Source organism: Mangifera indica, chromosome 17 (genome assembly GCF_011075055.1).
Source record: "Mangifera indica cultivar Alphonso chromosome 17, CATAS_Mindica_2.1, whole genome shotgun sequence".
Lineage (NCBI taxonomy): Eukaryota > Viridiplantae > Streptophyta > Magnoliopsida > Sapindales > Anacardiaceae > Mangifera > Mangifera indica.
Genome location: NC_058153.1, coordinates 8,221,046 through 8,237,167, shown reverse-complemented (window position 1 = coordinate 8,237,167; position 16,122 = coordinate 8,221,046). Strand labels below are relative to the sequence as shown.

Sequence of the window (16,122 nt, the reverse complement as noted above, 5' to 3'; positions counted from 1 at the left end):
TGTCTGACTTTTTCATCAGGGAATTTCTTCCAAAGAGGTAACAATCATGCCTCATCAACCCAAAAACAATCAAAAGCATCATATGCCCAAAATTTCCAAAATGTCAAAACTTGGTTTGAAATTGTTTCTTAAGAAAAAAACACCAAAGAAAGATAAAAAACAAAAAGGTATCGCCTCAACCAGCTCTCCCCCAAGCTCCAAAGATCAAAAGATTCAAGCTTAGATAGAATCTCTCTAACAAACTCCAAAAATGGCTTTAGCCACTATTCAAGAAAGAAATGTTGAAGTAAGAAAAGAAAAAATTTCAGAACAATTCCTCAAAATTACTCTGGAACACCTAGATATTTTTTCAAAATATGAGAATATTGAAAAAATTTCTTATAAAGACATGAAAAAAACAGGTAAAATTGTTCTTTCCAAAAACAAAGAAATTGAAACAGTTGTAATTCCTTTAAAAACCTTGAGATTAGGACAAAAATATTTTTTCAAAAGAAGTTTCACCCACTGTCCTAATATTAGAGGAAGAATTTCAAACCAAAGATCCAAAAATTTTAATAAAAAAATTTTTCCCAAAGGGATTTCATTTTATCTCAAGTGATTTAAGAAAAACACAAAAATTTTATGAATTCATTCTAGTTGATTCTAACTCTTGTGAATTCAAACATTATCAAAGCAAAGAAGACCCAAATTTTATAACTCATTCAACTCTGTAAATCATGAAAGTCCTTTATCCTTCTGATTAGGGTAAAGACCTTTTAAAACCAAAAAAATTTTTTCAAATGTTTGACCCTCCTGTTTATACATATTTGGATTACCAAAATGCATGGTTTCATGTCTTACTTTGTTAAAATGATCCATTCAAGGCCTTCTTGGATGATCTACTTCAAAAGAAATACAATTTTCAAATTCCCATTTTAGTTTTTCCAGTGGTGGAGGTTATTTGGCCTCATACCAAAGATTTTTCAAGAAATTGTCCAAGAATCTTACAAATTTTTCAAATCAAATTTCAAATGCCCTTAAAAAGAAGCTTATTTCCAACGAACCCTCCATTTCTCATCAAGATTCCATCTCTCATGGATTCTTTCATGGGATTATGAGATTGTTGGATCAAACACCAAAATTCCCCGATTGTTTAAAAAATTCAAGGTCAAATGGTGAAAAAAATATGACCACTCTTGTGTAACCAAAGAAAAAATTCAACTGTATTTGCAAAATAGCCCCTAAATGATAAACGCAATCACTTCAGAGATTGCAAGGTTCCTACAAAGCAAGTTAATGATTTCATCTTCCTTAGTTGAAGCCCAATCAAAAGAAGAACTTAAACTTTAACTCAAAAATTTGTTGTCTCAATTATAGGATGACGAAGAATCAAGTAGTGGGAGTTCAAATTCATCAGTCAATTATGCTCAAAGCAATGAGAAGGACTATTATGAATCCTCTAATATTTTCAAATTGATCCAATCAAGACAAATTTCCCAAACAACTGCTAGCCCAAAACGATGGTGCAAGAAATTGTTCAATCAAGATATCAAATTCAAAATCTTTGAAGATTCCCAAAAAATTAAGGAATATTTGGCATTAAGAAATCTCTACAAAAATCTTTCGCCATTTAAACTCGTTCAAGTATTGCCTATTGGGTCAAAATCTTTTTCAAAATTACTCAAAGAAGGTGACGATCACTTACCCCGCTGACAAGCAAAATTAAAAAAGTTAGACAAGATTAATTTTAAAAAAAAAGAAGAAGAAAAGCATGTTTCATGAAAGGAAATTAAAACATATTTTTAAAGGATAATGTAAAAAATGGTGTGCTCCTTCAAGTCTCAAGTTTTCAAAAGATGTTTTGCACCCATGAATGATTTTCAAAAGAAAAATCTGCAAAAATCTAGAATTTTAAATATTCGCCTACAAAGATGCTCAATTATTCCTGCAAAGTTGCAAAACTTTGCAAAGCTACTCAATAATTTGTTCATGGCTACAAGATACCTCTAAGAAAGATAAAATTCAGTACAAAGCTGCAAAGATTCGTCCAAGCTTCAATTATTCTTATGCCAGATTTCAAGGATGGTGATCATGATGTTTCTTCAATAGTTCAAATTTTTGTATTATAAAATCAATGTATGTTCTCGGATGAAAATCAAGTCCTTTGTAATAGCATTCCTTTGATATCAATAAAATTCTCTCAAATTTGCTCATTTGGATTTTAAAGATTTTGGATTAGCAAGTTGTAAGTGTTAAAATTCTCAAATTTTGTTTTCAACATTTCAATTACATTGCATCAATCAATTTCAAAATTAAAATCAATTTCAATTTCAATTATATATTTGTTTCATTTTCATATCTGCCTAAATGATCCTTACTTGTTGGCATATATATACACACACATACACAAAAATAATAAAATCATATAAACATTTTGAATGCTTGGTGTGAGACCACAGATTGTCGATTGTGCCAAAAATTACTTTTACCAGATGTACACCAGTCAATCAATTTGGATGATTATTTGGATGCATTTTTCAAAAATTTTGTCGAATCGATATTTGTCACACCTGGACCATGAGTAGCACAACCATGTAGGCGTTAAAAAAATTTTCATATCAAAGTTTTCCAAAACTTTACACAACAAGTTTTGCAGTATATGCAGTTTTTACAAAGACCGAATTTAGCAATGAAAGGTTCAGGTTTGCACTGATCAAAATATCTAAAAAACATTAATCTTGAATATTTTGATATAATTCAAGATTTGATCAATTGTGAACACAAGTTCCAATTGATTTGACTCGAATTTGCATTAAATTTTTATGCTATGTAAATGTAAATTCATTTTCAAATAATCACAAACATTCATATTCAACTTAAGTGACATATAACAAACATAAATATCACACAATCAATCAAGATAACTTATAAAACTAACACAATTGAGGATTATATCAATGAGAGCTTTGAAAACTTACTTGATTTGCATTGATCATACCAAGCTTTCTTCAAATAAAGCAAAAGAGATCCTTATCAAGAGGTTTAGTAAGAATGTCAGCAAGTTGATGGTTAGTATCAATGAATTAAATCTGAATGTCACCCTTACTAGCATGATTACACAAAAAGTGATGTTTATGTCTATGTGTTTTGTCCTAGAATGCAAGATAGGATTTTTGGAAAGTTGAGTAACACTTATATTATCGTAAAAGATTGGGATGTTTTTCATTTCAAAACCAAAATCTATAAGTTGTTATCTCATCCATAAGAGTTATGCATAATGTTTGAGGTTCCCTTAAAGTATCTCAAAATTCATTTCATGATATTGAGATATGATTCCTTAGAATTTGCTTGAAAACGTGCACATATGCATACACTAAGCATGATATTGGACCTAGATATGGTAAAATACAATAATGCACCTATCATGTTTCCATATGCTTTGGTTTTGACATTTTTACATTCCTTATTCGCATCCAATTTTAGAGAAGTACTCATGGGAGTGGGTTGCTTCTTGGCATCTTGCATGTTAAACCTTTTGAAAATGTTTTTGACATATTTGTCCTGGTGGTACGTGCTGTCGTTGACACCCAAATTAAATCCTAAATTCCTGCAACAAAAATGTAGTAAAGGAAAGTATGGATCATTCCCTCGAAGAGCTTTGATTAGTATGTCGTCACAAATAAATCGAAACAAATAAATAAAAAGGGGGTTTTGAAGTGAATGCAAAATATAATGAAAAACACTAATTAAAAATTCAGTAAAATAATCTAAAAGGAATAAATCGATTTAACAAACCTTGGTCTTCGGTTACATCCACCATTGGAACTACGATTGATCATCGAAACAAAATATCAAATTAATTAATTGAATATTCGTTGTGGTATTGAATTAACCAGTCATTCCTTACGATTAGTTAACCAAAAACATGTATTCCAATTAACCCTTATTGATTAATAATTCAGATACGATCTCGAATTTAATTAAATAATAGCATTACGAATTAGAAAGACCAACGAAGCAAGACAACACAAACGTACGACGTTGCATTTAATCCAGTTGAAGGATTTAAAGTTTTTGATGCAACAAACGATAAACCTAGTTGCCACTTTGATTAGGTGGATTGAACAATTACGGATTCAGCACCTAAACTAGCAATAAATTCTATTAATTGATAAACTAATTGCGCACCTTAGAAATCAACCAACACAATCATGAAAAATAATTCAGAAAGATAACCAATACTCAAATAATTAAAAGATGCATTAAAGAACAAAAATAAATCTCACAATCATTGTAGTTCCATGGTTTCAAATCCCTTCAACGAAGATAAATTATTCAGCCACTGTAGACCATGTTTTTCTCTCTAATTCTCTAAGTACAATGGTTGATCCCTCTCAAACAAAAATAAGAGTATATATATTATCTTCCTACTAAAAATATGGAAATTGAAATCAATCCTAATCTCCTAATCCAATCAAGCAAAGTGATACATATCTTCCCAAAAAGAAAGGAAAAGATATGTATCTCTAATATATATCCTTCTTCCTAAAATATCCTTCCTTATCTAGCTCAATTAATCCTATTTTCCAGCTGGTGATTATCCCTTTTCTTGGAAGCAAATCTTAATATTTTATGGACTCTTGCAGCTGATCTGGGCGTTCAGATCTGTTTTCCGAATTCTGCTCTCATCTTTCACGTGCCCACGCCTAGTCTGCATTACAAAAATTCCAAATTAATAGATCTGCTCCAGTTTTTCATCTTTTTGGCCCAACTTATTCCAAAATTGCTCAAAGCTTCCTAAAAGCAAAAAGATAAGTAATTCTATTAGATTGAATCAAATTTCCACACAACACAAGAGAATTATAAATCAAAATAGTAACAATTAATGGCCTTATCAAATTCCCCCACACTTATCTTTTGCTCGTCCTCGAGTAAAACAAAAACAAAGCAAACACAAAAATGTTCCATCGATCTCTTTTCTCACGATACCAAAATGTGTGCATACCTTAAGATTCAACCCAACCAAGATTCAAGCATCAACACACATCATTATCAAACTTTACAAGGAAGTATGCACAAAGACAAATCAAGACAATCGCATTCTAAAGCATGTATAAAGCTTCGGTGAATCATCCTCACGGTTATCACTCATATCACTCATGTGTTTAATGGTTCAGTGTTTCGCTCAAATTCTTCCAATGTAAACATTCTACCATAAGCTTGCTTATACACCAAATCTCCACCACTTAGATTATATACATGCATAAATCAAAAGGACTTTATTTTAGGTTGTAATGGGGTTTTGGGTAAAGGTGAGGATTAATGGATACAAAAGGTTAAAACCATGAATATTAACAAAACATTTAAACACCTAAGGGGAACAAAAATGTAAAGCTAAAGCCACCATATTCACCACATTTCTTTGCTGCTTGCTATTGCCTTTCTCTTCTCTCTTTTTCAACTTCTTTTTTTTTTTCTTTCTTTCTTTTCTTTTTCCTTTTTTTTTTCTTTTCTGTTTTCTTTTTCAGCATTTTTTTTTTTTGAATAACTAAGAGAATTGACAATAAAGCTAGCAACATAGGGTAGTAACAATAACAACATAAGGCAATAACTAAGAGAATTTAAGTCCCCTTTTCCCCCACACTTAAAATTCTTCAAGATAGCAAATTCACCCAACAACAAATTTTTAGTTTAAATGCCCTGCTAATTTTCATGGTTGGGTGAGGATTTTTACTTGAAGGCTTAGGTTTGTAATATGGTTTTAGCACAAAGAATCAAGGGTTTTGTAAGGCTCAAGGGGCTAACTAGGGAAATTAAAATAGGTTGGCTTTTTTAAGCTAAAGGGTTTGAAACAAGAATGCCTTTATCATTTTCATGCATGCATATTTCAATGTGGTCTCGAAACGATTCAAAGCAAGTTCTAGAGATATATTCACATGGGAGAATATCACTCATCAAAGAAAATATAGATTGATATGAATGTTTCAATCTTTTTCGGCTCAAAACTCACGGGTTAATTAAATTCACCTTAACTTCAAACAAACTTGAGCACTCAATTATCAAAATTTGTTTAAGTGCATACCCCTAATTAATCTAACAAATCAGTGTACAATGCTTTCTTATTGAATCGGCTCAATTCCAAGGCATGCATACAAATTAATTCATTCAAAGTGAGATTAATGGACTGTTTAGCTGACTAAAAACAGGGAAGGATACACTAGCTACCATAAAAATCAAACTTTATCCAGCAAGGAGCAACAACATAGACAAAACAAAGCAGAAAATTTAGGCATAATAGAATAAGCATAACACAAAAAAGACAGAAAAAAAAAAACTGATAGAGAAACAGAACAAAATAAAAGCAGAACAAAGAAGAATAGAGCAGAGAAGAACAGAACAAGTAAATAAAACAGAGCAGGAAAAAAAATAAAATAAAATAAAACTGAAGGACAAAATAGTACACAACAGAAAAATAAACAACAGAAAAATAAAACACAAATAAACCCTCCCCCACACTTAAACCAAACATTGTCCTCAATGTTTAAACAAAACAAAATATAATGAGAACTGAAATTTAAAAGAAAAAGGAAAGAAGACTTCTCTGGATTTGGGGAAAAGGAATAGTAGTTCGAATTTTTGGAGAGTTGCAATTGATGGAGGATTCTTCAGATTTTGATAACAGCTTTGGTGTAGGAGGCCTCTGATGGGTGGGTTTTGCTGCTTTTTGATGCTTGTGAACGGGTTCTGACCATGGCGTTGCAGAATAAGGAAAGGGGCTGCTAGGTTTTTATTTTAGTTTGAGAGAAATTGTGAGGCATAGGTTTGGCGAATATGGTCTCTGGAAGCAAATAACCCAGCCTTATAATCACACTAAATCATATGGCCCCCTTGAATTTAAGAAAATAGCAAAGCAGAAGTTTGACTTTTAACAAAAGCATAGGACCGAGTTCCAGAATACCAAACTACAGATTCCTCATTCGTGAAAATTTACAGAAAGCTGATTGGGACCTGCAGGAGGAAGAAGACGATTGAACAGTAACATGAAAATAAATTTTAAAAAAAACCTAAGCGAAAATCATAAAATAATTGCTAATTAAATATCTAAAAATCCTAAAACTGAAATTTAAAACTAAAATTGGAAAACATAAACCGAAATTAAAAGCAAATGTCTAGAAAATTAAAATTGCAACATTAATCAAAATAAGATTGAAAGCTTGGGTTGCCTCCCAAGTAGCGCCTTTGTTTACAGTCATTGACCCGACGTAATGGCTTCATCTATTTATCCGGGATCTTTCAGCTCCACTTCTCTGATGTTTTTAGTTGGCACTCCTTTGTAAAACAGTTTGAGTCTATGGCCATTAACTTAAAATACTTTTGATGTCGCTAAGCTCTGAATCTCTAGCTTCTTCGGAATTTGCACCAGTTTCTCTTCTTGTTGCTCATTTAATTTACTGGAAATAATCACTAGTAATATTTTCCCATCTCCTAGGTACACATATTTAAGGTGATTTGGAAGAGGTTTCAGTTCCAGCACTAGTACCTGCAAAATAGAAGGTAACAATTTTTCATTAGGCACTGGCAACTCAATATAAAATAAATTACCTGTATTTTTCAGCTTTCTGAACTCATTCATCTTTGTCCCTGCATTCTACACATATGAAATTAATTTAAATTCATCTCTTTCTTTCAAAATATTTTCATGGTTAGCCATCTTTAACTCATCATCATCATCAAGTATATCCTGCGCTAGAGAATCAATTAAATCAACTGAATACACAGGAAAATCCACATCAGAATATTTCATAGCATCATAAATATTAAATTGGACAGCTTCACCATCAAACTCCATGGTCAGTGTGCTTTTTCAATTTTTGTTCCTCTTATGGTGCAAGGGATGCAAAACATACCTGGATCTTTACATTTTTCAGGAAGATTTTTGCGAATTATGGCTGAAACATTTTCTCCTACCTTTATTTTTTCATACCTTTTGAGTTTTTGCTTTCTTTTCAATGTACACAGCTCTTTCAAAAATTTAGCATAGCGAGGCACTTGTTTTATTGCATCAAACAGTGGAATATTGACTTCACACTCTCGAAAGGTCTCATATAAATCCGCATTATGTTCGTACTTCAGTTTTAAAGCTTTAGGAAAGGGAGGAACAGGTTTGTATTCACTGAAAGAAGGATATTTACCTATTGCTACCTTTTCGGAAGAATTATTTTCTGCTGCCAATTTTTCTTTGTTTTCTGCTGGCTGTGCTGGTAGAGGTTGTGCTTTAATCGGCATCTCCAGCTCCTTTCCACTCCTTAACATTATGGCACTAACATTCTCCTTTGGGTTCAACACAGTTTGTGACGGCAGTTTGCTTGAATTTTGTGCTTCCAGCCTGCTGATTGCAGTAGCCATCTGACTCATTTGATTTTCCAGATATTGAATACTGGTTCTGGTTTCCTGCTGAAATTTTATAGTATTAGTAGCCAAACTTTTAACAATATCTTCAAGAGATGTACCTGAATCAAAATTTTGAGTTGGTTGCTACTGTCTAGGAATATAATGCTGCTGGTATAGCTGAAAATTATTCGAAGGCTGATTCGCATTTGTATTCCCATAACAAAAATTAGGATGATCTCTCCAATCGGAGTTGTAGGTATTCGAATAGGGATTATAATTATGATTTTGCTGCTGCTGTCCTAAAAATTCGCCCACTGCATTAGCATGTTCAGAGCAGTCCTCCTGAAGTGTTGGGCACATATCAGTTGGATATCCTCCTACCGAACAGATTCCTCAAACTTTCGCTGCCTCTGTTTTTTCTACAGCCATTTGACGTACAAGAGTAGTTAGATCATCAAGTCTTCTTTCAAGAGAAGATACATTTACCTCATTGACGCGCCGAGACGAATGGTCTAATCTATTTCCAAATTGTTGTGAATTCGACGCCATATTTACAATTAAATTTCGGGCTGCTTCAAGTGTTTTGTCAGCCAATGCTCCACCACTTGCCGCATCAATCATATTTCTCTCATTCGATAGAAGTCCTTCGTAGAAATATTGAATAAGCAGCTGGTCACTAATTTGGTGATGTGGACAGCTTGCACAAAGTTTTTTAAAGCGCTCCCAATATTCGTATAAAGATTCTCCAGTATGCTGCTGAATGCCACAGATTTCTTTCCTTATGCTGGCTACTCTTGATGCTAGAAAAAATTTCTGCAGAAATAATCTTTTCATCTCATGCCAAGTAGTGATACTTCCAGCGGGTAAATAATACAACCAATCTTGTGCATCATCTTTCAAGGAAAACAGAAAAGCCCTCATCTTGATTTGTTCTTCGGTTACTCCATTCGGTTTCATTCTGGTGCACACCACATGAAATTCCTTTAAATGTTTATGAGGATCTTCACCTACAGAACCACGAAAAATAGGTAAAAGATGAATTAGTCCAGATTTTAATTCGAATGTGGTATTAACATCTAAATTGGGAAAAGTAATGCAATGTGGTTGTTGATTTAAATTTGGAGCAGCAAGCTCTCTTAAAGTCTGATTTTCAGCCATGTTTTCCTCTGTTTCGTGAACTGCTTTGTGTGCGTGCAGTCTCCTTTTTGCTTATTTTCTCAGCCCTTTTGTAGTCTTTTCAATTTTTGGATCAAACTGTAAACTAGCTTGTTTCAAAGATCGCGTAACGCACATACAAATTAAAAACTCCCCGGCAACGGTGCCAAAATTTGGTACGTGCTGTCGTTGACACCCAAATTAAATCCTAAATTCCTGCAACAAAAATGTAGTAAAGGAAAGTAGGGATCGTTCCCTCGAAGAGCTTTGATTAGTATGTCGTCACAAATAAATCGAAACAAATAAATAAAAAAGGGGTTTGAAGTGAATGCAAAATATAATGAAAAACACTAATTAAAAATTCAGTAAAATAATCTAAAAGGAATAAATCGATTTAACAAACCTTGGTCTTCGGTCACATCCACCATTGGAACTACGATTGATCATCGAAACAAAATATCAAATTAATTAATTGAATATTCGTTGTGGTATTGAATTAACCTGTCATTCCTTACGATTAGTTAACCAAAAACATGTATTCCAATTAACCCTTATTGATTAATAATTCGGATACGAGCTCGAATTTAATTAAACAATAGCATTACAAATTAGAAAGACCAACGAAGCAAGACAACACAAACGTACGACGTTGCATTTAATCCAGTTGATTATTTTCCTAGGATTTAAAGTTTTTGACGCAGCAAACGATAAACCTAGTTGCCACTTCGATTAGGTGGATTGAACAATTACGGATTCAACACCTAAACTAGCAATAAATTATATTAATTGATAAACTAATTGCGCACCTTAGAAATCAACTAACACAATCATGAAAAATAATTCAGAAAGATAACCAATACTCAAATAAGTAAAAGATGCATTAAAGAACAAAAATAAATCTCACAATCATTGTAGTTCCATGGTTTCAGATCCTTTCAACCAAGATAAATTATTCAGCCACTGTAGACCATGTTTTTCTCTCTAATTCTCTAAGTACAATAGTTGATCCTTCTCAAACAAAAATAAGAGTATATATATTATCTTCCTACTAAAAATCTGGAAATTAAAATCAATCCTAATCTCCTAATCCAATCAAGCAAAGTGATACATATTTTCCCAAAAAGAAAGGAAAAGATATGTATCTCTAATATATATCCTTCTTCCTAAAATATCCTTCCTTATCTAGCTCAATTAATCCTCTTTTCCAGCTGGTGATTATCCCTTTCCTTGGAAGCAAATCTTAATATTTTATGGACTCCTGCAGTTGATCTGGGCGTTCAGATCTGTTTGCCGAATTCTGCTCTCATCTTTCACGTGCCTACGCCTAGTCTGCATTACGAAAATTCCAGATTAATAGATCTGCTCCAGTTTTTCATCTTTTTGGCCCAACTTATTCCAAAATTGATCAAAGCTTCCTAAAACCAAAAAGATAAGTAATTCTATTAGATTGAATCAAATTTCCACACAACACAAGAGAATTATAAATCAAAATAGTAATAATTAATGGCCTTATCACCTGGTTAAGCAAATTTTGTTCCTTTGTTTGTTTGATTTGAAGTCCTAGCAAGTAATTGAGCTCCCCCATCATGCTCATTTCAAACTCACCCTACATCATCTTAGAAAAATCTTTACAAAGGGACTTATTAGTAGCATTGAAATTGAGATCATTAACATGAATTTGAACAATCAAAATGTCTTGCATATGCCTTTTTATAAATAAGGTGATACCTATATTTCCTTTTGAAAAACCATTTTCAATTAAAAAAAGACTTAATCTTTCATACCAAGCTCTAGAAGCTTGTTTTAAACCATACAAAGTTTTTCTCAATCTAAACACATGATTTAGAAATTCATGATTTTTGAAACTAAGAGGTTGTTCAACATACACCTCTTATTGAATAAAACATTTAAAAAAAGCACTTTTGACATCCATTTAAAATAATTTGAAATCAAAATGACATACATATGCAAGCAATATCCTAATTGCTTCTCTTATTTTGATTGAGATGAGTCTTTGATTTGTAGATCCTTTATGAGCTTAATGACTTCATCTTCATTTCTATTTTCTACACACTTAGAAGATTCGTCAAATATCGCATGAATAAATTTTTCAACTAAAACAGTTCTCTTGTTAAAGACTATATATGTTTTAGATGAGAAAGAGTAACCTAGGAAAATTGCTTCATTTGAATTAGCATCAAATTTTTCTAAGCTATCCGTACCATTATTTAATACAAAACATTTGCACCAAAAGGGATAAGAATATGCAATATTAGGGCTTTTCCTTTTAAATAACTCATAAGGAGTTTTTTTGAGGATTGACCTAATCATGACCTTATTTATGATATAATATAAAGTATTAATGGTTTCACTCTAAAAATACTTCTCTCAATAAAAATAGTCCTAGCCATTTCTATAAGTATCCTATTTCTTCTCTCAATAACTCTATTTTGTTAAGGGGTCGTAGATGTCAAAAAATTATGTTCAATGTCATGTTCATTACAAAATAATTCAAAATTCAAATTTTCAAACTATTTTCCATAGTCACTTCTAATGTATACAATTGCATAACCTATTTGGTATTGCAATTTCCGAACAAATGGAACAAATGTATGAAATGCATCACTTTTATTTGCAAAAAGTAAAACCCAAGTAAATCTTGAAAAATCATAAAAAATTACAAAGTAATAATGCTTTCCACCTAGGCTTGTAGTTCTAGATGACCCACACAAATCTATATATAAAAGTTGAAAAGGTATTGAGGTTGAAACACAATTTTTAGATTTAAAGCAAATTCTTGTTTGTTTGCCTTTCATGCAAGCATCACAGACATGATCTTTTTTGAAAACTAATTTTGGCAAACCTTTTACTAAGTTTCTATTTGAAAGCTTTTGAAGAACATCAATGCTTGCTTGTCCTAATCTTCCATGTCATAGCCACAGGTCTCTAGATGTAATGTGATGCAAGTCTATAATGTACACATTTGAAGGTTTATGACTAATGAATGCAATTGCATTTATGTTAGCATCAACAATTTCATAACATAAAGAATAAAAACTAATCTTGAAGTCTGATCACATAATTGACTTACTAAGTAAATTATGTTTAAGACCTTTAATTAGTAGAACATCATTAATGGAGAATAAAGAGTTACCTATAGAATCAATGCCTATTACCTTTCCTTTGGAGTTATCTCCAAAGTTGATATTACCTCCATCTTTAGCCTTTAATGAAGAGAATGAACTCTTATCTCCTGTCATGTGTTATGAACATCCATTATCCAAGTACCATTTGCTAGAGGACCTCAAGAAAGATTGCAAGCAAGCCTACAAGATAAATTCATTTATTCACTTTTTGGTGTCCAAATGGTCTTAGGTCCAACAATGTTACTTTTAAGTGTCTCTTTAGGAACCCAAATCTTCTTCACTTTAAAACGTTTATCATTCCTTATTAGAAAATGTCTAATAGTATACCTAATGAATGAACGAAATTTGCATTTCATGTCTAATGTATGAGATTTCTTTAAAGACCTATATGAATTTGAAAAAGGGTTACTTCTATTATAGTCTAGTCCTTTTTTATTAAAACCACTTCTTTGAGATGCAAGCATCTCATCCAACCTTTTAGAACCTATTTTGAATTTTTGGAATAATTCATTTGAACTAGATAACTTTTTCTTTTAATTCTTTATGTCCCTATTTCATGCATGTTAATTCTTTTAGGCATGAATCATTGTCATTTCTAACAACATCATATTTCTTAGTCAAGTCATCATGATCATGCAAGAGTATATCATGTTCCTTTTTAATGCAAACTAATTGTTTCTTTAATGATTTATATTTTACTTTAATGTTTTCATACTCATCCATGAAGGCTTCAAATGCATCTTATAATTCATGCAAAGAGTATGAGTTTAAATCATTTACCTCATCCTCCGAATCACTCTTGGCCATGAAGTATATATTGGCCTTTTTTTCCTCTGATTCATTTTTATCACTTGAGTCGTCGCTTCTACTCCAAGTATCGACAATCACTTTCTTCTTGAATCACTTTTTCTTTTTACCCCTCTTTTTTTTTCTTAAAGGGTAATTTTGGTGAATATGGCCTGGTTTATTGTATTTATAACAAATTATTTCATTATTGCTCTTTTTAGCATCCTCGTTTGTTCTTCTTTGTATTGCAAACCCCTTTCCTTTGTTCCTCTTTGATCTTGATAAGAATTTGCTAAAATTTATAGCTAGGAGACTTATACATCTTTATCCGTGGAAGAGTTTCCTTCTTCTTCCCTTTCATCATAACCTTTAATGCAATATCTCTCTTAGCTTTAGCTTCATCTTCCTTTGGTTTCCTTTTCATCTCATAGGTTAGGAGACTTCCTATAAGCTAATCCATTCTTATCTTGCTAAGATCCTTAGACTCCTCAATAGCTATTGCCTTTATGGTCCACAAATCTGGTAATGATCTCAAAATCTTCTTTACCAATTCAATTGTCTCAAATCTCCAAGCCCTTTAAGATCCTTCATTAAGTTAGAGAACTTCTTGTACATGTCAGTTATCTTCTCTCTAGAGTTCATTTCAAATAATTCATATTTCTAGAAGAGAAACTCGATCTTGGATTCTTTAACTTGGCTTGCTATTTCATGTGTGGTTTGGGGTATGGTCAAAACTTCTTTGGTGGACTCACAAGTTGATATCCTATTAAATTTTATACTATTTAGATCACAAAACAAGATATTAATAACTTTAACATTTAAGCTCATCATCTTTTCATCATCTTTTCATCATCATCATTAAAGTCCATTTCATTTTTCTATTCATTGGTCCTAGGGTTTATTGGTACTAAATTACCATGTTCAATAATTCTCCATAATTTAAAGTCAACAGACTTAACATTAAGCCTTATTCTAATTTTTTATTGGATATAATTTGTTCCATAAAAAAAAAAAAAAAAGTGGTCTAGTGGTGCATTGTCATTTAGCGAAAATAGGAGTAGATGTACTACCTATTAAGAAAGAAAATCGTTTACTTTAAAAATAATTAGATTAAAAAAAAACTAGAATCCAAGCTTTAATATCAATTGTGAAACCCTTTTATAATAGCTAATATGAATCTAAAAGGGTGAATAGGTTCTTTAAAAAATGTCAAATAAATTCTTTCTCAATAGCTAAATTTATATACAACTATAATAAATAACTGAGTAAAATTTAATAGAAAGTAAGTGAGAATAATTAATGCAAAGCAAACAAACAACTTAAACAATTAATCAACAAAGAGGAATTAAAGATTGAGTTTTAGAAAAACTCAATTTAAAATGGTTCAGAGCTTTCTTTTGCAAATCTCCTATGTTTACTTTTCCAAGTAATTCGTCTCGGAGTTCAACTATCTTTTGGAAACCTTTTTACAAGTAGTTTGTTAGAGATTAAACCTACTACACTAATTGATATGAGATTATGCCCAAAAGGTTTGATCATAAAAAGATAAAAGTATTGAATGCCTTTCTAAGGTTGTAAATATAAAATGAGTGCATTGGTTCTCTTAATAGAGTTAAATTAAAGCTTAAAGAGAGATTTTCTTGAGAGAGAAAGCAATGAACGAAGATGAAAAATTATAATCTTTTTTTTTTTGTTTGTCTAACCATTTCCCTCTTAAAATGAAGCTCAATTTATAGAGTTAGGTTACAAGGTTGAGCAGGGTTCCATTGGGATTAAGTTATCGTAAAAAAGTAACTAAAAAATTTGATGAAACTAACCTTAATCAGAGTTGTAACAGATACTTTTAAATGCACTCAACATGGGCGATAAACTTTTGTCGTAAGTGGCTTGCTTCATTTCTTTGTTTATTGAAAAAATCCTAAAGCTTGAATGTCAAAGGCATGACTTGTGCATGGTATAAGAACAACTTGAATTTCTACCCACGAAGTATAGGGTTGGAACATTGATCTTCATGGTTGGGCAAAATGATGATGTACTTAGCTGGACCAATATTTGCATGCTAGAATATTGATCGAACTACACGATTGGATGAGTAACTATCATAACTAAAATGTGAGATGCACGACACGATTAGGATAAAACACAAAAGTCATGGTTGGAAGATAGTTTGCATGACTGGGACATGTGTAATAATAACACCACTGGGACATGTGTAACAACGATACGGTTGGGACATTTTGATCATCATGACTAGACAATGAATGACATGGTTGTATTTTTGCTTTTTCAGTAATTTTTTCAGAAAATTGAATGGTTAACGAATGACTTATTCAAGGGAGAGGCACGACTATATTTTATTTGCTTTAGGATTACTCTGTAAATTTCACACTTTGTCCATCTTTTGACATTTTCACGCATTCCTTGGACATGCTAGCATATTAAACTTAATTTTTTATCATCATCAAAACATTAAGGTCCAAAAACATTAAATCATATTTGAGTTCTTGGCAAACCCAACACAAAATCCATGGAAAAATCATCCCAAGGTACTTTAGGGATGGTTAACAACATGTATAATCATGTGTTTTGTTGATGTCCCTTATTAATTTGGCAAATAAGGCACCTTTGGACAAACTTCCCTAAATCTTGCTTCAATTTAGGCCAA

The 16,122-nt window shown here is 31.9% G+C and overlaps 1 non-coding gene across 1 annotated transcript; it reads left to right on the top strand.

Moving 5' to 3' along the window:
• The first annotated feature begins 9,049 nt into the window (after positions 1 to 9,049).
• Positions 9,050 to 9,156, top strand: LOC123201217. The gene has a single exon (XR_006498778.1). It is a non-coding gene; the product is annotated as a small nucleolar RNA R71 (small nucleolar RNA).
• The last annotated feature ends 6,966 nt before the right edge of the window (positions 9,157 to 16,122 follow it).